Source organism: Babylonia areolata, chromosome 22 (genome assembly GCF_041734735.1).
Source record: "Babylonia areolata isolate BAREFJ2019XMU chromosome 22, ASM4173473v1, whole genome shotgun sequence".
Taxonomy (NCBI): domain Eukaryota; kingdom Metazoa; phylum Mollusca; class Gastropoda; order Neogastropoda; family Buccinidae; genus Babylonia; species Babylonia areolata.
Window position 1 is genome coordinate 11,418,237 of NC_134897.1, and position 24,682 is coordinate 11,442,918.

Genomic DNA, 24,682 nt, shown 5'->3' on the forward strand with positions numbered 1-24,682 from the left:
CTTGTCTTGTCGCTTTCTGTATATCTGTTTCTCTGAGTTTGTTTGTTTTTTGTGGGGGTTTTTTTGGGGGGCGGGGAGGGCGGGGGGGTGTTTGTTTGTTTGGGGTTTTTTTTTTTGTTAACGTGCTCTATGTCTCTGTCAGTCTGTCTGTCTGCCTGTTTCTCTCCTTCTCTCTCTCTATCTCTGCCATTCTTTCTTTCTCTCATTACCCTGCATTTCTTTCTCTCTCTCTCTGTCTCTATTTCTTTTTCTGCCTCTTTAATTTTAATCTCGCCCATAATCTATCTCTTCTACCCCCTCTCTTTCTCTCCCTCTCTCTGTCTTTCTTTCTCTAATTTTCCCTGCATTTCTTTCTCTCTCTCTCTGTCTCTATTTCTTTTTCTGTCTCTTTAATTTTAATCTCGCCCATACTCTTATCTCCTCTACCCCATCTCTTTCTCTCTCTCTCTCTCTGTCTGTCTTTCTCAAATTTTCCCTGCATTTCTTTCTCTCTCTCTGTCTGTATTTCTTTTTCTGTCTCTTTAATTTTAATCTCGCCCATTCTCTATCTCCTCTACCCCCTCTCTTTCTCTCCCTCTCTCTGACTTTCTTTCTTTCTCTCAATTTCCCTGCATTTCTTTCTCTCTCCCTTTCTGTCCGTCTTTTTCTGTCTCTGTCTTTTTGTTTTTAATCTAGCCGATTCTCTCTCCCTCTCCCCCCCCCCCCCCTCTCTCTCTCTCTCTCTGCCTATCTCCACCTGTCTGTCTACCAGTGTCTCTCATTACTTCAGGCCCACTGGCTCAGTGTTATGATACCGTTTCAGTTAATGTCTTTAATGCATAGATATGTTCAGTGCAATGCATGGTTCTGTTATTATTTACCCATTTGCCAACTTCTTAGAGCATGCTTCTTCACTTCGTGCCCCCCTTAAATGAAACTATGACTACTATTACTACCATACGCACGCACACGCAAACGCGCATATATATATATATATATATATATATATAACGCGCACACACGCCATGCGCACATTGTGATATCCACCGCTGCTACCACGACATGCTGTCACATCAACATCCACGTCCACTTTCAGAAAACGGACTGGTCAGGTCACGCAGCACCTCTTCTTGTTTCATGCCGTGTATTCGTCAGGCTGTGTGGATCGGTGGTGGCATGATTAAATGGTAAAAACTATGAGGACATCTCTCCTGGAAAATGCATTTAGAGTTTGGACTGAATGCCGGTACTGAAGGCGTGAATATGGCTAATACAATCTCTCTCTCTCTCTGAGAGAGAGAGAATAATGCCCAGCACTGACGGTTTTTCTTTCCTTGTTATTGTGATATAATACCGCAACAGACGTCAACCAAGTTGATAAAATGCGCGCATGGGTGTGTGTGGGAGTGTGTGTCTTTGTGTGTTTGCAGTGCCCTTCCCCTTTCCCTTGCCTTTTTATTACAAGCCACTTCTGCAAAAAAAAAAAAGCGTGTTGATGAAATAAATGGCTTCGTGTTTCTTTGATGCCTTTCCTTTTGTTTCCTTTTGTATGGGTGTGCCCTTCCCTCTAGTTTATTTCCTGGTTGGTTTTCAAGCAGGCCAAACAAACAGCTTTCTCAGACCTGCCAGGTAGATTCTGGTTATCTCTGTCTCTTTCTGTTCGTTCTTCCGTTTAGCGTCTTTTCACTGTAAGTGATTTTAGACGAGTGTGTGTGTGTGTGTGAGTGTGTGTGTGTCCACGTATCTCAGTGTTTCCATTCCAGACTATTCCTAGGCTTTCAAGTGGCCTGTGTGTATTATGGCCAGCCAGCCTCTTTCTCTCTCCTTTCTCTATCTCCCTCCTTGGACATTCCCCGGGGTGACATCCTTTTGTTTACATGTCGTGCACACTGGCACTGTGGCCGGGGCTATTTTCGTCCCCTCCTTCCATTCAGCCAGGGTTATTTTCAGCTCCGCTCCCCCCTGTTTATGGGTGTCACCTCGGGTAGAGGGAGGCAGCCGCCCGCCTGCCCAGCCAATCACAGCTGCAGCTGCCTCGCTTCTGCGGCGCTGCAATCTCGTCTCGCGGTTTGGGTTGTTTTTTTGTTTTTTTTTTTTTTTTAATCTCCTCGTCCTTCTCCTCTTCCCTCACTCCCTCCCTCCACTCCTCTCTTCTTATTGTGGGCACGACGGCACCGGGATCAATATTGTAGTCACCTGGCAGTCTGACGTCGCAGCGGAGAGAGAAATGTCTGTAGTTGGCAGATCTTGTTTCGTTCGTTCGTCCGCCGCGCGGTAATCTTGGGTTACATTTATTTATTTACTGGGTTTTAGCGGTTGTTATTAGTGCGAGCGTGTTGTTGCTGTTTTTCATGCGTTCATCCGCTTTATGTTGAGACCCATGTATTATGAAGGAGCCACACAGACAGCCGTGAACTGAGGGGAGAAATGGTTATTAGTTTCCGTTTATTTGCGGGTCACTGACCGTGCGCCTGTTCTCATTAAACCTGACATGTCGAAAGCACATCACGATACTAGCCACGTAAACAGAAACGTCCATCGCACTCGTGATGATTATAACAATAGCAGTTTAGTGCTGATATAGACAGAAAACCATCTCTTTTAGAGTATATTGTTAGGCTGACAAGGAAAATATTTTTGTTCAGATTGATGATGGTGAAGATGATGAAGAGACATGATCCAGGTTGCAGTCACGGTTTTCCTTGTCTCTGACTGAAATTTCTCTTTTCTGTTCCCCTTTCTATCCTGCAAAAAGCATAAGAAAGAAATTTATTCGTTGTTGTTGTCTCTATCGTCGTTTGACCGCTTGCCTTTGCTAAGGATCATCATCTGTTTAGTTATCAGCATCTTGTCTTTACCATCAGTATTAGTATTTCATTGTCCACTTTTCTCAAGGCCTGACTAAGCGCGTTGGGTTACGCTGCTGGTCAGGCATCTGCTTGGCAGATGTGGTGTAGCGTATATGGATTTGTCCGAACGCAGTGACGCCTCCTTGAGCTACTGAAACTGAAACTGTCCACTTTTCCCATGGCATCCCTGAATGGTGTCTGTGGTTGGCTGAGCTGTAATCACCAGTTACTGAATTCCCGTTAATATCTCGACATTGGTGATGATCAGTTCGTGTTGGCCATCAACTTGAACAAGGGAACATTTCCTCCGGCCCAGAACCTGATGGGAGTTGAGAATGAATCCAAGGAACGTTTAGGTTAAGCTTTATAGAGTAGGGTTTTCCTCGCCGCCTGTTGACGCATTGAAAGTGACATTACAGGATTGGTAGGGAAACAAGCACATGACGCCAGCGTTCTCTTCAACGGCTCACACTTCATCCCCATCACCCACCAAACAAGTAAACAGATCAGATACAAAGTAACTGAAGAAAAATGAGTGACGCGTTATTCCCACAACCATTGATTGCATTCACCATCAAAACAAAGCGACTGTTCAATGTTAAAAAAAAAAAAAAAAGATAAGCAGCTCAACAGGAACTGACAAGGGGTCTAGCTTTCAGCTGCACTTCTCACCTCAGTATTCCTCTTCTGAAGTCTTGAACATAAAAACATCAGATCCACTTTAATTCTACCTAAAATCTACGGCCTGGTATCATTTGCAGTTACAGACAAGTCATGGTGTCTGATTCCAGTACTCTGCTGGAGTGTGTGGATTCAGGATGGACTGAGGAGTGCGCTGCACCTTTTTATTTATAAAAGTTAATGCTTCAGTTTCACTTTCTGTCAGATTTGTTTTTCACCCCCACCTTCAATTTTCGCATCTCTCGTCTATTTTCGCACTCAAAGTGTTCGATCACAAAAATGTTTTGGGCTTTGTTTTCTGTTTGTTCTCACAGTTGTTATCAGCATGCGCGCGAGAGAGAAAGAGAGAGAGAGAGATCACACTGCGGTCAGATTTGGTTATTATGACTATTGAAAGATCCCCATCGCTTACAAGTGTTAATGATTTCAGCTGGCACCGACACAGTGGTTGATGAGGACTCCATTGAACTGAGTGCCAAAACCTATGGCTTGAGGGAAGAATGGAAAGGGTTGGGAAGAATGGAAAGGGTTGGGGTAGTTCCTCTCTCTCTCACTCTCTCAGCGCCAGGTGAAGGGATGGTGACTGCCATTCAAACCATTTAAAAATACCTTTATTCTTAAGTCTTAAAACTGTTAAGCAATTTGGTTTCGTGGCAACAAAGTCTCAGTGCCAACAAGTGAATAAAAATATGACAAGTGATTTGTTGTTGTATGATTTAGATACTTATATGAATAATAAGATCTGAAAAAAGATACCGCAGTAAAATAGATATAGTGCGTCTGTGAAGACATTGAGAACAAAGTCCCATTTCTAAGGAATTTTTTTTTTTTAAACGCATGTTATATACCTAAAAGCAACAGTTGCACGGACGGAGGAGGTGAAATAAAAGGACGGAATGGAACAACGTCACGTATGATACAAACGTGAGTGTGACCCTCGAGTCAAGGCGAAAGTAAGAGGGCGGCGTGGAGAAAAAGAAAATCGCCAGAGACAGAAACGGAGAGACTGCGAGAGGTGAAAACTGAGAAGGTAATCGTGCCAGCAGAAGCCTACCTACGCACGTGCGTCGGTTATTTTTGACGTGCTCTCAGTGGCCTTCACGATCAAATTAAAGTCACTTGGCCCTCATTATAGCCCGGCATACCGCTAGGGTGATGTGGTAGATACCTACCTTCATGTGATAGATACCTACCTTCGTGTGGTAGATACCTACCTCTAAATTAGACTCGGGCGGACTACACACAACAATAATAAGGAGATAGCGTTTAGCGTTCTTATATACAAAGGCCACCAGCATGTTCCCATGAGAACACGTACACAGAAAGGTAACAGTATGAGAACAGAGGAAAGACCAGATCAAACTGAACAAAAACTGAATGGAAAAAAAAAATCCTAAGACACGCAATTTCAGTTCAGCACAGAAACATTTAAACTTCACGTATATTGCTCTCTGGAACGGAAAGCATAGCAAATGAACATGGCAACAACTCTGTACAAGTCTATCTTCATTGTGTGTGTGTGTGTGTGTGTGAGAGAGAGAGAGAGAGAGAGAGAGAGAGAGAGAGAACTGAAAAAGGAGTGTTAATGTGCGCGTGCATCGCGTGATAACTTGTGATGTGGGTAGGAGTATGACGGCAGTGCCCACAGTACGTCAGTATGTGAGTGGTGTGGCCTGGGGGATGGGCGTTTATTGTTTATGGTTTTAGTGTTGCTTTATAGTCCAGTCGACCGCACAGGGCCATATCAGGACTGTCCAACCAAACAAAATAATGCTCAACCCCGTCAACACAAAACTGTCACATCTACCAAAGAAAAATAAAACCGCTAAGACAAACTCACAAAACACAGGTCATGACAGATTATCTCAACCATTTAGCTCCCTAGGGCAAATAAGGTTGTGCTAAGGACATCAGTCCTTCCGCCTAATGTATCATCCCCAGATTACAACAAACAAACAAAAACAAAAACAAAAACAAAACAAAAAAATCGTCAAAAAAAGGATACGAATACTTCAAAACCAAACGAAAAATACATAAAAAGGCCATATACTATATAGGCAAATAGCACTGCAGAATGGACAGCTAGTGCCCATCCCAGTGTTTATAATTTCACTACCTAATCGCCAGAGCAAAACAGCACAGTGCATCATACTTCACAGACTGCGGAAAAGAGGGGACTGGGAAAAGAAGTGTCAAGGCTTGCTTGAAAAAAGAAAGGGGAATGGACTGGGAAGACAGGAAAAGCAGACAACAGTGAAGGGAGTAAAATAAAATAAAGAAAGCAATAGAAAAGAGGAAATTTCTAACACACGATTTCCAGAAGTAGGGGATAATGCTTTTTGTACTTAAAGACACACGGCATCCCACGGGGGAAAGGGATGGGCGTATTGGACCTCCTCACTTACACATAAACATATAGTTTGTTGTTGTTTGTTTTTGTTCTTGTTCTTGTTTTCTGTTATAACGTAGATTGAAAATGTTAAATATTGACATTCAGAGTGTATGCGGTATGGAATGCTTTGTAATAATTGGCAAAGACCCGCAGAATCGCTGGCTTGTCTTTGGATCCAACAACAGCAGTGTGATTGTAGCCAACCCTCATACCCCAGGGGGGAGGACACAGGTCACACAGACTTAAACACAGGAGCCGTGTGCCGTGTTCTCCTCCACAAAGGACACGCACGTGACGCACGGCACTGGCCACGTCAGTGCGTCCTGCACGGTGCCAGCACTAGTGACACCTGCACGCGGACCCGGCACTCACACACCACACACAGCTTCACGTCAGCGCCACCTCGCATGGCACAGCAGCGCCTGTCGTGTCGTGTCGTGTCGTGTTGTGTCCGTGCCGTGTCGTCAAGACGCTGGTTCGATACGGCTCTCTCTCTGTGACGCGCCACCCGAAAATAGCTCTGCGCTGGCTTCACTCTGACCCAGTTCGCTTGGACAGCATAACAGAGCCGGGAACGAGATGGTGGGGTGAGGGGGGGGAGGGGGAGGGGGGTTGGGATGAGAGGAGAGGGAGGGAGGGAGAGGATGGGTGGAGTTGGGGGGAGGGGGGGGGGGGGCGGCGAGCAAGAGAGTAGGGAGTATAGGGAGGGGAGAGGGGGGTAGGAGCTGTTGGGTAGCGAGCGTTCAATCAATCAATTGCTGCTATCAGCTGGCGGCGGCGACTAGCAGCAGCACAGCATTACACACACACACACACACACAGAGGGAGCAGAGAGAAAGAGAGGGGGAGAGGGTCTGGGGGAGGGTCAGCAGCGGCAGGCAGCACACACAGGCTGACTGGAAGTGTGTGTGGCGGGCTGTACGTGCGTGGCCCTTCCTGGCCGATGTGGCCCTGGCTTTGGTGGCCTGTGAACGGCAGGAGCGGGGGTGCACGGACAGCAAAGCACTCTGCCGCCTTCAGCAATAATTCAGTAATCAACAATCACGGTTGTAGCGGTGGTAGTGAGCTCACTGTAGCGTGAAATTCGTATTCTCTTTTGTTTAGGCAACAAAGCATCTTTTTTTCTTTCTTTTTTTCTCCCTCTGCTTTTTGTGTGTGTGTAGTTAGCAGAATGAACACCAGTGTAATTCTGACCCATGAAATTATGATGGTGTTCATGGTCACATTGTTCATTGTCCAGATAATCACAGAGGCCATTTTCTAGTCTGGCAAGACGTCATAGATATAAACAGTAACAATCACACTAATGATGAGGAATGATGTTTATGTTTTCATAGACGAATTGTCTGAAGTCAGAGGCCATCCCAAGGTTAATTACTGCTATTACTACCGCTACTACGACTACTGCTGCTGCTACTGCTTATATCTATACCACTAGTAGTAATAGTAGTAGTAGTAGTAAAAAAGATGATGGATGGAGTTATGGTTTGGGAAAAAATCGTATAATCAGCATTGTTTCTGTTACTTTATGCAGGTGAAGCTACTATGCATTTCAACAGTATCAGTGTACATAAAGTATTATATTGATTAGTACCTGCGTCACCTTATTTTAATGTGCATGGGGGACAGTGTTCCTTTAAATAGTAATCATAGTGGACGTTCTGTTGAAATGTATGTGCGGAAGGTGTACGTATCTAATTTCATCATTTCCGGGTATGCCTTGAGCCATTTCTAGCCTGGTAAGACCTCATCGACAATTACAGCGGTAGCAATCACACAAATGATAATTATTTAGGTTTATGTTGTTTGTAGCCTGTCTGAAGTCAGAGGCCATCCAAGGGTCTAATTAATGCCAGTACTTTCGATGAAATATTTATGTATTTCATGGGAGGGTGATCAATACTTGAGGTTCGAGTGCCGTTCCCAATAATCTGTCTTTAGGATACGTCTTCAGGTGTCGGCATATACTTCAGATAGGAATACGGAAACAAATTTCAGATGAAGTGTGTGTGTGTGTGTGTAGTCACATTTTGGTGTGTGTGTGTAACATAGATGTAATGTTTTATGTTAACAAAAGCGTTTTTGTAAAGCACCTTGAGCAGATTTCTGGATAGTGTGCTGTATAAGTATCCATTATTATTATTATTATTATTATGTTGGTGAAGGGGGGGGGGGGAGGGCCAATGACGGGGGAGGGGGGGAGCGTGACGGATTGCAGTTCTCACACGCTGTCCCCACCTGCCATCTTTTCTGCTGACCACTATCAGTATCCGGTCACACGGGGAGGCAGGTGTCACTCCCGGCAGCCACCATCATTCAGAACTTTGGAACAATTGAGGCGATGGAGGGCATCAGGACCGTATCAGTTATTTCTCACGGGTTAACGTCCCAGTTAAAGTGTGTGTGTGTGTGCGTGCGCGCGCGTGTGTGTGCGTGCGTGCGCGCGTGCATGTTTACTGATTGTGATACTGGACCTGGAACAAAGCCTGGAAGGTGGACGGAAGGATTCGTGGGACTGCCGGAAATAAGAGTGGTGTGTGTGTCTGTGTGTATATGTGTGTGTGTGTGTGTGTGTGTGCATGCATAATTACGCGTGAGGAGCGAGGAGGCGACTTTGTGTGGGTGATAAGTTAGTGAAAAATTATATTTGATGTATGTGTGTGTGTGTGTGTGCAGTTGTGTGTATGTGTGCGTACGTGTGGGTCTTTTGTTGTTTTTTTTGTTTGTTTGTTTTTGTTTTGTTTTTTCCTGATTTGTTTGTGTAACGGAACGTGTCTTTGTGTTCTGTTTGTAAGTTCTTTACAAGAGATTGTTGCAGAGTAAAATGTTAAGGGCGACGGTGGTCTTGAAGAAATATATCAGAATGGCCGTTTTTCCACAGCTATATGTGGCTCAACCGTTCTAAGATTTCAGTCAGCTGTAATGCTTAAAAATCAACGGACCATTGCAGACTTGTCTCAGAACCGATCAGCCAGAATTGGTCAGCTTGCCCTATCTGACCTTGGTCAGCATAGTACGGCCTGGTGGTGAGAGAGAGAGAAAGGTGGAGGGGTTGGGAGGGGGAGGGGTCCTTGTCTGATTGACAAAACAAATGGGTATATATTCTTCCCAGACCTGCACTTTTCATTGTATCATTTCCGGCAGTCAGCCTGGCCAGAAACACACGGGTGAAGACTAGCCATGTGAAGGATAGCTTACCCATGAATTAAATGTGGTAAAGGCACTGAATTTCACGGGGGTGCTGAAGAGAGGGGAGTCGTGGTTTCTGTCTTGTCGGGATGGAGGGGGAAGCTGGACACAAGCTGCTGCTTGCCCCTATAAAACCCCTGAGACTAAAGGTCAACGGTTCATGTCCTGACTGGGTGGACTTGCCCCTTGTCACTTTCCCCGGATGCCCACCCCCACCTCACCTCACCTCACCCGACCCCACACCGTCTCCCCCCCCCCCCCCCCCCCCCCCCACGGGCTGCCACGTACATACTGCCCTCACTGTCCTGCAGACTCAGGAGGTGCCCGCAGTGATACTTCAGCAGGGTAGATTTACACCTGGAGACAGTAGCAGCGTTACACACACACACACATACACACACACACACACACACACGGTACACATGAAAGGCGTGTTGTGCTTTCCGCGCTCTCTGTGCGCAGTGACATCGCTGACGTCATAGAGCGTGGTTTGTTCATGTTGTACAAGGTCAGTGTGACCAACGACACTATCCTTAAAGTCCCCCCCCCCCTTCCAGTCCCACACTCTCGCACGCATGCACGCACGTACGTACACACACACACACACACACACACACACATGACGTACGCATGCATACACTTCTTTAGTGTATGGGTCATAGCTATGAAAGCCTCAGCTTACCGCTGTCGGTCATGATCTTCATTGCTGTGCGTCAGCGTTCCGAACTTAGGTTGATCTTGTTCCATCAAAACATTGCACCCGACTCCGTTGAAACCTACTTCTGTTTGTGAGCACTAAACGACGTGCGTTTTGCTCCATTCAGTAATATGTAACATAAGCTTGCAAACGGGTAAATAACGGATATAAGTGTAATTATCCCCCCAAACTTGCCCATTTTCCACGCCATCATGTTCACACTGACAATTGAGAAAGGCAATAAAAACAGTAACATGTATGGTGGGTATGATTCTGAATGAATTTGATGATTTATTATGCAGATAGTATTCCGGAACATACATGACTACCAAAATGTCTTGATCTAAAAATGCCAGAAATACGAGGCCGCTGTTCAGATGAATGTTTTTCCCCAACAAAAAGGTGCACATGGAGACTGGGGAGAGAGGCGGGGAAAGAGGTCATGTTTGTCCGGTCATGACACTTTGTAATAATGTTATTTATTATACTCGTAACCGTTGACAAATTTTCTTTTGACTGAATACGCTGATCGGCGATGTGGAGTTGTTTCGTTTTTAAGCGTATTGCCATGCAGTTGACTTGGCATGATGCAGGTAGTCCTGTCATCCAGTTCTGTCCTATATTAGTTCTGTCCAGTTCTGTCATTTGCCGGGATGTGCGTTGGACAACATGTCCAGGAACTCTGTTGTCTTGAAAGTTTCATTTATCACCAGGCTCAACAGCAAGGAGAACATTTGGAAAAAAAACAGCACATTTTCCGTCACATTCAAGCTCCATTTCTGTAAATGTAATGTTTGGTCAGCGCTGTTCTACACGGTGCGAGAAATGACATCTGCAAACCGGTTCCTGAAAAGACGTTTGACACTTATAACACAAGATGTGTGCAACAAAAGATGCATGGTATCCGATGGAGTGTCTTTGTCCAACGCGCAAGTCGGAGGATTCCAGACATCCTCCAGAAACATTAATTACTGTCTGCAGACGACGCTTGACCTTGACAGGACGCTTGACGTCCACCATCAAGCTCCGCCTGTCGGGTCAACAGCAGTGGACTCCTAACGGACACAGAGTAAGAAAGAAGAAACAGGAGGAGGGAAAGCCGACAATGAGTAACTGGCAGCATAACATGAAGTGAAATGTACGAGCAGTCAGACCTGGGGGCAGGCGATGTACTCGCTCTCACCGAAGCGATCTGATTGTCTCAGTACTTGACACGAAGTCATTAATGGCGTTGTTTACTATTTGTTGTCTTTCATCTGGTCTGGCGTTAAGTATTGTCGTGATTCGATGTCTTTTACTTGCTAGTAAAGGGGTCCAAATTTAGCGGAAGAGTGGTGATATTACACAAAAAATCGAAATCAAAATTTAAATATAATGCTAACGCTAACCAAAGAGGATTTTCAGAAATTAGGCTGCTCGGTTGTTGCATTTGTGGGAGCCTCGTAGGTTCTGATACGAACAAGTTTTCGCACGGATGTTGGGTTAGTTGCGCAGGGGAGGTACTTGATATTAACCATTGCTTTTTGTCGTCGATGTTGGGTGTTTGTTTTTTTTGTTTGTTTTTGGGTTGTTGTTGTTGTTTTTTTCTTGTCCGGCAAGCGTGTGATCTACATGGATAGCGACTTTGTTGTTTGTTTTCCAATCATTCGGTTATTGCTTACCGGACTATTGTTATATCCAAACTTGTCAAAGATACAGAGGAAACGCTGTTTTTCACCACTGTCTGGTCTGAGCTCGACTGTCTGCATTAAGATTGTTCTACAAACACCCAGTCAGCAACAAAAATAGACAAACGGGTTCACTGCTTACTAACAAGTCACAGTTTAAAAATAATTTCTGATATTACCTTAGCTAACGTCAGCAGTGCTTTGCAGTGAACAAAATTTGATTTAGTTCGTTTGTTTTGAAACTGTCAGTGACGCTTCACAACTACAGTTGTTGTCATTCTTTCTGTGACAGATGGTGGCAGTTAATGCACAATAACTTATAATACTCGCCACACAGTATTTGACTGCCGCACTCAGTTCAACAGTCGTCAGTGTCAAGTAAGTTCATATCCCCCAAAACTATTCACACCCTCAAAACTATGTGATATAGTACCACATGGAAATTGATAAATGTATCAAAGTCATTATCTGTGTGTGTGTGTGTGTTTATATGTTTACGTGGTGTAGTGAAGTTCGGTACTATAACCCTTTGCGGCATTACAAAGTGCACAAAGCCCGGATATCGATTTTCTAGGTGGTCAGCCAAACTGCTTGCTTGCCACACAGCCAGGCATGGCGCTTACCCCCGGCCCCCTGCTACAACAATACATCTGATTGGCTGGCACTGGACCTTGCCAGTTGCAGGGGGGGTCACTGTCCTTTCGGTCTTTCAAACGGCCGAGATACAGGATTGTCCCTGGCCACCTTAGTCGTCTGGAGGATCGACCTGGGAAGAGGGAGAGGGGGGTGGGATAGGGTGGGGACGGGTCAGGGAGGGGGCGTGGGTGGGAGTATATACCGTAGAGGTGATGGTGAGGGAACGTTTGGTTTCTGCGTAATTCGTGGAATGAGCGACACGAATACGTCTTTTGTTTTCACAATGCTACCGATGAAGTGATGCTTGATTGAAAGATCGGATATTTAGAAGAAAAGCATGTTAACCCAACTGTTCTTGAGGGTAAAAGTAAAGTGCACACGCAGAAGCGTATTGAAAGCAAAGGACCAACAATCAGTTCTTTCAGAACGCCACAAGAGAAATCGGAATCAATATCGGTTTATTTTGTGCACGCACGCATGTACACACACACACACACACACACACACACACACACACACACTTTGTTCATTTCTGAAAGAGTATTTCATCTGATCACTCTTGAGGTTGCTTTTTTTCTTCTTCTTTTTTTTTCTTTTTCTTTTTTTATTTATTTTTTTTTTATACATTATTTGTTTGTTTAATAGGAACTGTCCTTACCTGGTCAGTTCTGGATTATTATCCCGAATTACTTTCCAGTTCCAGTGCCCGTGTTGAGCATTTGGGCACAACTGATTTTAAGTCCGTTTCAGAGTCCTTTCTTTACCAAGCTGTGGATACTGGTTGTTGTTTTGTTGTTGTTTTTTGTTTTTTTGTTTTTTGTTTTGTTTTGTTGTTGTTGTTTTGTTTTGTTTTTGTTTTTTTTGGGGGGGGGTGTTAAGAGATCCCAAAGCAGTTATTAAGATTTGGATTTCGTTACTTGGGAACTAAGTCACTGGCCTCAGCTGGCAACCAGGAGCTGGAGAATTTGAAACCAGGTGAGCTCTTCCACACAGCGAAACAGCTATTGCATTCTGATGCCAAACAAAGGACAAGATTCGTTTATTCTTTCCCCGTGTTCTCTGTGTACACATCCGTCAAGTATGTGAAACGAAGAGCAGGACAGAGTATGTGAAGCTTGTTCCACCTTCCCTTGGAAAACGTAAAGACAGCAAGGACTAGAATTTATTTTTATGTATTATTTTAATTACATTTTTCGTTTCATCCACGAATATCTGTGCGAAAGGGGGGAGAAGGCGTACGGTGCATGTGTGTGTGTGTGTGTGTGTGTGTGTGTGTGTGTGTGGGTGGGTGCCCACGCGAATTAATAAACACCAGCGAGTCTTTACATCTTTTTTTTTTTCTTTTCTGTCTGTCATTCTGCATGTCTCATAAGTGCTTCGCCTCTATCGAGGACGAGTTCACGTATTGTACTGTAGTATCTGTATGTCAATGAATCGGTGTTCCGGGTTTTTGCACATATAATCCTTTCTATACCTCAGCCAGTCGAAAACTTCTTTTTACTATATTACCTATGTGTGTCATTCTGTCATTATCCTCGTAGCCCCCTACCCCCCACCCCACTTCTCTCTCTCTGTGTCTCTCTCTCTCTCTCTCTCACATACACACACGCGCGCGCGTGCGCGCGCGGCACACACACACGCGCGCCCGATGAAAATATGAAATATGATCAAGCATATCTGGGACAAACAGATTTCGCAAGATCGCAACAGCTATTCTTCGATGCCTTTGTAATGAAAAATTCACTCAGCGACAATAGCATATACAATATTCATAAAGAAACAAATACAGCAAAAGGAATAGAAATGTTTGTAAATCAAATCTATTTACAAAAGAAGGAAAATGAAAAGTTGTAAGATGATATAAAAGACATATATCAGATTGATTAAAGAAAGCTTGCAAGCAACAAGAGAACATAAAACGGAGGGTGTGATATTTCGATCATGGCCCGTTGGTTTCACAAGGTGAGAAGATTGCTGATTACTTTTGTGGGTGAGGAAAACGCATTACCTGAGTAAGTAAATTAGCAAACTGCAATATAAGCATGACATCACATTTAAACAATACCTATCATATATGAAGTATACGATTATTAATGTGAACGTTGAAAAGACATGAAGCCGAACTTTTGAACATTTTTTATGACTTTATATGTTAATAAAACATACAAATTTGGGTTAAATATCAACACCTCCGTGTTGAAAAACCCTGTTGAACTAGTTACCCATTCCCGTCAAAGATTGCATACCTGTGACACTTTTTTTTCCCCAAACCTACAGACAGATCTATCCACGATTTGCAGAATATTTGCTTAAAATTAATATGGAATAATTTTTTAATGATCGATTTGCAGTAAGGGTGGGCGATGGAGGCATAGGAGTTTCAAACTAAAACTATGCAATCTCTGAAATTAGGTTGGATGAGAAAAATTTGAACTAAAAACCATAATTGGAAACGAGCTACAACATTATTTCATCCGGTCGAAGATAAATATGGACTAAATTATCTGATTTTTTAAGGAGAACAAACAAAACATGGTTTTTGCAAGACACATTCAGATGAAACAGATGTGCAATGATATTAAATAAAGAACTCCCTTGGAAACTTGATCAGCATCACTGTGTCTGTGTGTCTGAGTCTGTCTGTGTGTTTTACTGATAAGATTAATTATAGGATTCGGTTGAGACTAGATGTGTGGATGTGTAAGAATGCTTGTGGTCATGAAGATTTTTGCTTGAAAGGAAGAAGTTATCTGACTTAGACGTCATAAATGAAAACAGGGACCAGTTTTCTGTGTAACGCAATGGTCATGAAAAAGTTTAAACTCTTATTTAAAATATTTTTGGTTCACTGAATATACATTTTGATTCTTATTTGAAATTCATCATCCCCAGAGCAATAGAACTTAGTATTCTATTAAAATTTAGCTGGATTGGATAATGGCATCCTTTATTGCAGAAGATGGAGCAAAACTGGCGATGTCAGAAATGAAATATGAAAATGGATACAGAAAGTAACTGACGTGGAACTTTAAGAAAAATGCAGAATATTCAGGATATAAAATTGGTATAGTTTCAAATCAAAATACTGCACCGAATCTTAGCCACAAATGTAAGTTTGTTATATATGTGAGTAAAAAATAAAATAAAATAAAAAACCTGAAGAAATGACGTTAAATGTTCATTTTACCATCTTTAGGACAAGCACAGAGCAACTAGGGTGGGTGAGCTTATATTTTTTAGAGCAGTTTGAACAAGGACTAAACGATTTCTCTCTCTCTCTCTCTCTCTCTCTCTCTCTCGTGTATGTGTGTGTGGGGGTGAGCGGGGTGGATCTTTTAAATGTGTATATGTCCCAGTGTGCGCGTTTAGGACCATGTGTTTGATGTGTACGTATGTGTACACGTGTGGTGTATAGTTTAATGAGTGTGTCTGTGTCTGTTTTCGCAGGCAAAGTGTGTGGCCGTGTTTAGCAATTCTGTATGTTTGTCAGTACCAGTTAAAGCTGGCAGCGACACACAAACACATATACACACGCGTTCGCACACAAACACACGCATGCGCGCGCGTGCGCGCGCACACACACACACACACACACACACACACACACACACACACAGAAGCGCGACACAAAAGGCATCTTGCATGAGCCTCTTTCCACTCCAACGTGCAGCCCCGTATTGATCCCTCTGTGCTGTGCTGTGCTGCTCTGCCTGTCACACTGTCCGCCTGTCTGCCTGCCACCTCGCCATCTCTCTTTCTATCTCCTCTCCTCCCTCCTTCCCTCTGTCCATCCATCCCCACCCTCTTCTTCCCCGCCTCCCGCCCTCTTCTCTGGCGCGAGCGCAAATATTTATAGGCGGTCAAAACGGGTGCATGACAAACTTTGAGAAGAGGGGTAGAGGGAAAAGGGGGAGAGGGGTAAGGGGGGGGGGGGTGTGATGCGTCAGGCTTTCGAAGGTCTGCAAGCTCAGATTCATGGCTTTGTCGTCGTCGTCGTTGTCGTTTTGTCTTGTTGGCGCTGCTGGAAACGTGTCAAGCCCCCACCCCCACCCCCACCCCTCCCGCTCCCCCTCCTCGTTCTCCTCCTTCTCTTTGCTGTGTTCTGCTGATGGCTGTCTTTGGGGGGTGTGGGCGTAGTGCAAGCGTGTGCTTGTGTACTGACTGTGTGTCGCCGGGCGCAGGAGGATCAAACAAATGGTGTCTCGGGGTCTTGTACATATAGGTGTTCGCACCGATCAAAAGTTGGTTCTGCAAGCGTTGTCAGGTATTTGTGTTTATATAAGTGCGTGCGTGCACTGAAACACGCGCGCGCACGCGCATACATATGTGTGTATACGGATATCGAGAGAGCTGCATACCCAAACGAATGTTGCTGTCGCCTTTACGTAACAGGCAATTTCATATGACCTGGACCAGAAGGGAGAGGTGGGTAGACCACCACTTTAAGGTCCCCATCTATTGCTTTAAACATGGGATCCCTCCTCGTCCCATCCCCTTCCCTCCACATTGACCAGCACCAGTTAATGCGCACATAAGCAAGCACAAAGAAAACCTATGGCATGCTCAAAACATACACATTACACGGTATGTTTTTCATTAACAGTGCAAAACACTTTTTTACTGTCTCACTTAGGGAGTCTGTGAATGAAGTGTGGAAGTGTGTTTTGGCAATATCAATTTTTGACGCGCAGAAAGGGTGAAGAGTGTTATTACGAACATGGTTAGAATCAGAACAGTGCCATCGAAAATGTTAGCAATTCCACACGAATTTCAAAATACAGGGATAATTTAGAGGTAAATGTCGGTTATACTTATAGTTATACACGTTAATTTAGATTGTTCATAAACACACAGCCGAGGCTGCCAAGAAGTTTGTTGCTTCTTTCTTTCGTCAATATGATCAGGTCGTGAAGCACAGTGGCTGTGTTAAATATCTTTGTTTGCAGTGGACTGACTTTCTTTTTTCTGTTTCTAGAAGATCACTTATTCCACAACTGAGCTGTACGTTAAAAGAAAGAATTGTGCATCAGCTCTGACCATTATATTACGCATTGCTCTGTTGTATAGTTTTGTTGTTCTTTTTGCTGTTGTTTTTTGCCTTTATGGTGATAGTTTCTTTGTTCCCATATTTTTATATTGCTTCCATTGTCTCACGGCCAAAGAAAATGAAATGTGTTTGGTATTATTCGTGATTTTATCAGCCAATAAAACAGATTAGAAAATCCAAGATTGACAATAAAGACAATGAAGAAGAAGAAAAAAAAGGGAGAGGAATCATCTTTTGGATTTTAGCACAGATGCAATGAGAAGTAGCGAACTGTGTTCTTAAGTTAATGAAAGGAGAATATCGAACTCTGTCCGTAAGTTGATGCAGTGAAAATAGCGAACTCTGTCCGTAAGTTAATGCAATAAAAATAGCGATTTATGCCCGCAACTTAATGTAATGAGAATAGCGAACTCTGTCCGTAAGTTAATGCAATGAAGATAACGAACTCTGCCCGTAAGTTAATGCAGTGAAAATAACGAACTCTGCCCGTAAGTTAATGCAATGAAAATAGCGAACTCTGTCCGTAAGTTAATGCAGTGAAAATAGCGAACTCTGTCCGTAAGTTAATGCAATGAAAAATATAGCGAACTCTGCCCGTAAGTTAATGCAATGAAAATAGCGAACTCTGTCCGTAAGTTAATGCAGTGAAAATAGCGAACTCTGTCCGTAAGTTAATGCAATGAAAAATATAGCGAACTCTGCCCGTAAGTTAATGCAATCAAAATAGCGAACTCTGCCCGTAAGTTAATGCCGTGAAAGTAGCAAAACTCTGCCCGTAAGTTAATGCTATGAAAATAGCGAACTCTGCCCGTAAGTTAATGCTATGAAAATAGCAAACTCTGCCCGTAGGTTAATACAGTGAAAATATCGAACTCTGTCCGTAAGTTAATGCAATGAAAATTGCGAACTCTGCCCGTAAGTTAATGCAGTGAAAATTGCGAACTCTGTCCGTAAGTTAATGCAGTGAAAATTGCGAACTCTGTCCGTTTGTCATACGTTCACACAAAAAGGCTTTTGTTGTACGAAACACTTCTACTTTTTTTCTCTCTCTTCTTCTTCTTCTTTAAAAAAACAACAACAAAATTTCGTTCTACTTGATTGCATTGCTGGCCTGCAGTACTGTGAAGCAGCCGCATTGATAACGCCATCAATGAAAGCAGAAACATATTTTTATGGATACCGACAAGACAGTTTTTGGTGCCGAGAAAAGCGAAAGTACCAGAGATCATCCTTCCTTCAAAATAGTTGCCGGGGTTATTTTGATGCACAGAAGTTGCCAGAAGTCCTGTCTGTTCTCAGCCATAGTGCACTCTCCAAGAGCGCCAACTTAAGTTTTAAACTGTTATTGCATGCAGGCATGTCTGACTATTGGACGTAAACACTAGGCACTGAGTGTTGATGGCTGATTGACCCGTTTCTCTCCCCACAGATAGAGTTACATCACTGAAATGTCGTCAGTCTTCGATGTGCCCAGGGTCATCTGGCGGTCGCTGCCGCTTCCAAGTTTTGAAAGTTATCTTCTTCGTTTTATTGTCACAGAAGTAGCAACAACACGGTGTTGCTCCATAATATGCTCCGACTTGTTTTCTTTCTCTCTTTATGTGCGCGCGCGCGCGCGTGCGTGTGTGTGTATGTGTGTGTGTGTGTGATATCTGGCGTCCTATTTAAATTGTACGAATCTGTGGTTCTGTGACTCCTTTCCTGTGAAAGCTGAATGTTGTGTGGATCGCAGTAACTAGGTGTGTGTGGGCCGCGACAATCGATCCCCAGAGAACTTCTTCCTGGGCACGCTTTGTACTTTTCAACGTGGAGAGATCAGGTAACTGCCTGTCACATCTTGTGTGGAGGAATAATATGCGTTCAGCATTCATCTAAATGCGTCGAAGAAAATTTCCATTGAATTGGAAGCCCATGTTGAAACCCTGTTTCACTGCAGGTAAAAGCTCAAATGGAAATACACACACACACACACACACACACACACATGTTCACTTACAATTTCATGGAAGAACTGTACTATAAATTATTCTTGGGACTTATTCAGTCTTGAAAAAAGGGGTTTGGGGGCGTAAAAGCAATCAAACAAAACAAAACAAAAACAATAATACAACTTTGCCAGTGATGTCAAAGGCTTTATTCACGATGCGAATAGATGCAGCGTTAAATTAGTTCTCTTGTTCTCGGCATTTGATTATACGAGTGTCAATGATGGATCTGTTAGATCTGTAACTTCATGGAGATCTGACAGAGACTCAGTCTTCAAGGACTTAGAATATCTGCAGGACAACGCGAGAAGAGGCGAATCAATGCAGTGATATGTAGGTAACTGCCCGTGATAAGTAAAAGCTCTAAAAATGTATGCTATGTGAGTGATCATTATGAACCATTTATTGACTTTAAGTAAATCGTGGTTTATTTGTTGTGGATTTTTTCCTAAGCAGAGTTAAGTTTGCTTATCGATTAGAACGTTCTTAACTCAACGGTAATTCCACTGACGTATTTGGAACGTTCTTAACTCGAAGCAAACTTAGCGCTGCTAAGCTCACTCATGCAACTCGCCCAGGTGTGTGTTATCTGCTTCCCTCCAAATAGGTGTGTTGTGATCGTTTCGGTAACAATGTTTTTGTTTGCATTTTCCTCTCGATAAGTGTTCTCAAGGTGCTAATGTACATCCGGTTCGTGATGACTGATTGTTTCGACTGTGTAACTGCATCACTGTTAATTTCGTTGTTCTCCTGCTAATCATGTCGTCCTTCCTGGTTAGTAAAAAAAAAAAAATCGATGACCTATAACTTTCCACTTTCATAAGACAAATTTGTTATGATTTTTGTAACGTTATGATTCTTTGATAATCTGCATTCTGCAAGTGACTAGTGGATGATAATGTTTCCGTTATATTGATAAACTGAAACTTAACACTTTCATGAGACAAATTTGTTATAATTTTGTAACGTTGTGATTCTCTGATAATCTGTATTTTGCAAGTGACTGGTGGATGATAATGTTTCCGTAATGTTATTTTTCTCTTTAGTTTAACACCCAGCTTTCTGTTACTTACTATCGAAATGACCGATTTTATGGCCTTCGTAATTTGTGAAATCAGTCAGGTCAGTCGCCTAATGAAATAAATTCAAATTGCGTAGCTAAGCAGCTTTTTTTCTCTGCTGATTGAAACAAGAGTCATCGTTGCTCGATTTTTTTTCTGTCGCAAATCCGCTTTCTTTTGCTAAGTACGCAGTTCTCACCTGAGTTTATTTTGGTTTTGGGGGTGGGGGGTGGGGCTGTTTGGTTGGTTGGTTTTTTTTTTGTTGTTGTTGTTTTGCTGTTGTTGTTGTTTAGTGGGAGTGCGGGTTCTGTTTCCTCCTTCCATATATAAATTGTTCGTTATTTCGTGTTATCAGTACCCGACCAGTGCATTTGATCTTACACTGGGTAGATCAAGCATCAACTCCTGATATAAAGGTGCGGTGTATATGGATCAATCCGCACACTTTGAAACTGTGTTGGAAGCAGCTTCCTTTTTTTCATTTCGTGCAGTTAACTAATGTTACACGCCGGACTTTAAAGAGAAACTACAGGATTTGGCCTTTGCGTCTGTCAGTCTGTTTGTCATGGGATGCATGTCTCAAGTGACTGTACTGATGTGTGGCGCAGTGACTACTGGCGATCTTTCCTAAGTTCTGGCCAAAGCTGGTCGTGCTGGTGGACATCCATGAGCACAACTGAAGTTGCTCATTGCGCCATTTGCCTCAGATGGGAACTGACTTTCAGAATTCTGATATGCGACCGTTTGATGAAGTATCTGTGTGTTAGCCTAAATCTCCACCCACCCTGTCCCACACATGTTCTTGTATCACACCGCGGCCGAAGTGAACTTCAAAATTTACAGTGCTGTGTTGGTAACTTGTTACTGATTTTTCAAAGGTGTAGTGTTATGCTTCTGTGAATTAAAAAAAAAAAGATCTATTTAATTTCATTACAGTTGGACATAAGACAAAACATACAACATGATGACAACAAGAAGACAGCAGCATAACAAAAAATATGTAAAATAGGAGAGGTGGAAAAGCAGTAGTCATTAGTGTGTTAATGAATTTGTGAAGATACCCTATGCTCAGTCAGTCTGGTTCTTTCTTCATGTGCATGTCTGCTGTTGCCTTATCGTTCTGTGGTCCCTTTTATTGCAGCCTCAAGGCTGGGTGCAACTTAAAATGACGTGAGTTATCTTCCTTCTGCTCATCACAGACGTAATGCTTCCCCCCCCCCCTCCCCCTGAACAGCTCACTTTGTATGCCTTCTGCGGGTATCTATGTATTGGTGACTTAGTTTCTTTGACACGTTTGACTGTTCAAACTTCAAGTTCGTTGAGTTGGGTCTGGATCACGGCTCCACCTCTAATCAGTATTGATTATCCCATTGTTTCAGCACAGAGTTTATCAGTTGATATGATATGGTGACGATGTTTCAGAGTGAAAATGATTATAAAAAAAAAATGTAATCTCACACACATAGCATGTTGAACAGGAACCAGTCAAAAGAAATATGCGTGCTTATACACACTTAAACACATACACGCACGCGCGCGGGCACGCACACATGCACACACACCCATGCACACTTACACACACACGCATGCACACATACATATATACATACATCCATACACGCACGCACGCACGCACACTGGCACACACACACAGACGCAAGCACACGCGCGCGCGCGCGCACGTACACACACACACACACACACACACACACACACACACACACACACACACACGCACGCACGCACGCACGCACACACAGTTCAACTTTCTGTTGATTGATTATGTACCAGATCATTATCGTTCTTGAAAACATTACATGCTAATGGAGTTTAATCCTTTTCATGACTAACACTGGTATAAAAATGGTTGCTGCAGCACTATAGCACTATATAAAATAACATAAAAGATTTTTGCAGTACAACTTTTGTCAGAGAGCTGGAGAAATGAAATCGGAAGAAGCACGGGGGAATGCTTTCTTCTACATCACAACACCATTATTCTTGCCTACGTGAACTTTACGTTTATCCTCTCGTAAATTTGAGGTGCAGTTATCATCAAACCCAGTTGACATACATCGCCACCTTGCTTCTGCTATTCCAGGACCAGAGTGCAACAGAAGGTGATGAATTTTGTTTTCCAAACTGAGTTTTGCTTGCGTTTATTTCCTTGTTAATACATGTTTGCAAGAACGATTGTTGTCGTCCATCTCTCTCTCTCTCTCTCTCTCTCTCTCTCTCTCTCTCTCTCTCTCTCTCTCTCTCTCCCTCTCTCTCCCCCCATCTCTCTCGTTTTTTGGTTGCCTGATGCCTCGTTTATCACACAAAAAAGTGCCCACGACAATGGTCTAAAATTATTTTGAATGGCTTCTTTGTTACTGGACGGGCGCCCGCCAACACACACACGCACACACACACACACACACACACACACACACACACACACACACACACACACACACACACACACACACACACACACACACACACACACACACACACACACACACACACATGACTCCTGTTCGGACTATAGAGTTTACATTGTGTCAGATAAGATATTTCGTTCACAATTCTTGACGCTGGACCCAAGTACTTAAACCAAGAAAAATACTAAATGAAAAAAACGAAATGTGAGAGCATCATTAATGGTGTGGTCACTCTGTCTTTGTGTAAATTACCGAAACGGAACAGCGTTACGGTGTTTCCTACTTTCCGAAGGTGAGATATTGCAAAAATAGATGAATAGATATATGAATGATAATAATAAAATTTGTTAAGTTGCACTTATAAATGCATCGCCTGTCACGTTCTTGTCACAACATTCAAAGCAACCTCCTCCCCTACCTTTTGTTGTTGTTCACACTGATTATCCATTACATTTTTCACCTTTCCAACACATGCCCCCTTTTTGTTTGTAATTTGTCGCCTGTATTGTTATGATTTCTCTCTTGTTGATAAGTCATGCTGTAGCGTATTGTGTTCTGCCTGCTGAGGCATCCGTAGCATACCTGGTGTGTGTATGTCATTGTGTAAGTTAGCACGGGACTCTGTTGTGAGACTTTCTTGTCGTGCTGTGGAGTACATTGTTGGTACTGTGACATTTGAAACAAAGTTCTGTACAAACCAATCCCTACAGTACCATCTGGCTGTACTATCTGTCCTCCATTGACCAAGTTGCAGCTTGCGACTTGCGCTCTGAAATTTAATCGACGAATTATAATATTACACAGAAGGTTTATAAATATATTTTCACGGCAAAAGAATGTTCCCTTAACAAGCAATTGTCCCTTAGTTCTGAAGCCTCCCTCGGTTGTAAGGAACTGGCGACTTTTGTAATTCTCCAGACTCCTACGCACCTTTTTTGCCCACTAACAGTATTTCTGGAAAACAAGCCAGCCAAAGAAAAGTGTACACACTGAATGTATAATTATGTGGAATGTATAAAACACCGAACAAACAAATCGCCAGTTTCGTCTGACTGGATCACCGTGTCAGCCCGAAATCTGAGCGATTTCACACTCATCAAATCTGGATTGGATAAATGAAAAATTAAAAAAATCAGTGCACTATAAATCATTCCAAGCATTGTGTACCCAGTTCACATTTTGTCTGTTTGTTGGGTTTTTTTTTTTTTGTTTTTTGTTTTTGTTTTTTTTGGGGGGGTTTTTGGGGGGGTTGTTTGTTTGGGGTTTGTTTTGGGTTTTTGGGGTGTGTGTGTGTGTGTGGTTTTTTTCGAAGGTAGGGGGAAGGAGGCAAGGGGGGGGGGGGGGGGGTGCGTATCACCCATCCTCCAAACCTTTACATGATTGTTATTTGCGTGTTGGTGTGTGCGTTCGTGTGTGTGTGTGTGTGTGCGAGCGCGATTGAAGGAAAGCAGCTACCACAACGACGACCGGGGGCCGTGGCGGTTGTGGGCGTAAGGACTACTGTCGCGCTGCTGTCGCTGTGTGCTCACTTGATGGCTGCCGGAGCTCGCGCACTGCGCGCTGCTAGTAGGGAGAGGGGGGGGGGGGTGACGTGTGGGGGGGATGGTGGTGTTAGTGGTGGTGGTGTGTGTGTGTGTGCGTGTTTGAGACTGTCCTCCCCTTTCCAGTCGGAGTGGTGGTGTGTGACGGGTGTTGTTGTGTGTGTGTATGGATGGATGGATACTATCGGCACAACTTCCCCGCTCCTGTTTCTTCTTCCTCTTCCTCTTCTTCTGCCTCTTCTGCTACTTCTTCATCGTCGTCCACTACTACCACTGCCACTTGCTCTCTCCTCCGTCTTCTGCCTGCATGTGTCCGTCCGCCGCCCAGTCACCGTGTCTTGCCCTGCCCGGCTGTGTTGAGCCATCCTTGACAGCTGCAGGTAGGACCCGCTCTGGCCGTACTCCTTCTACGCTTTTTTTTTTTTTTTTTTCCCCGTTTATTTTGTCGCGACTTCCCCACCTTTCCTCCTTAACCCTCCTGGTATTGTCCTTAGTTTTGGCCTGTCGTGGTCTCCCTCCTCCTTTCTCTTCA

General features: G+C 43.5%; 1 protein-coding gene across 2 annotated transcripts in view; it reads left to right on the top strand.

Annotated features, from left to right (window-relative positions):
• The window catches only part of LOC143296908 (ras-specific guanine nucleotide-releasing factor 2-like), a 316,971-nt gene that overhangs the window by 186,704 nt on the left and 105,585 nt on the right, over positions 1-24,682 (top strand). The gene's annotated exons all lie outside the window — the stretch shown is intronic.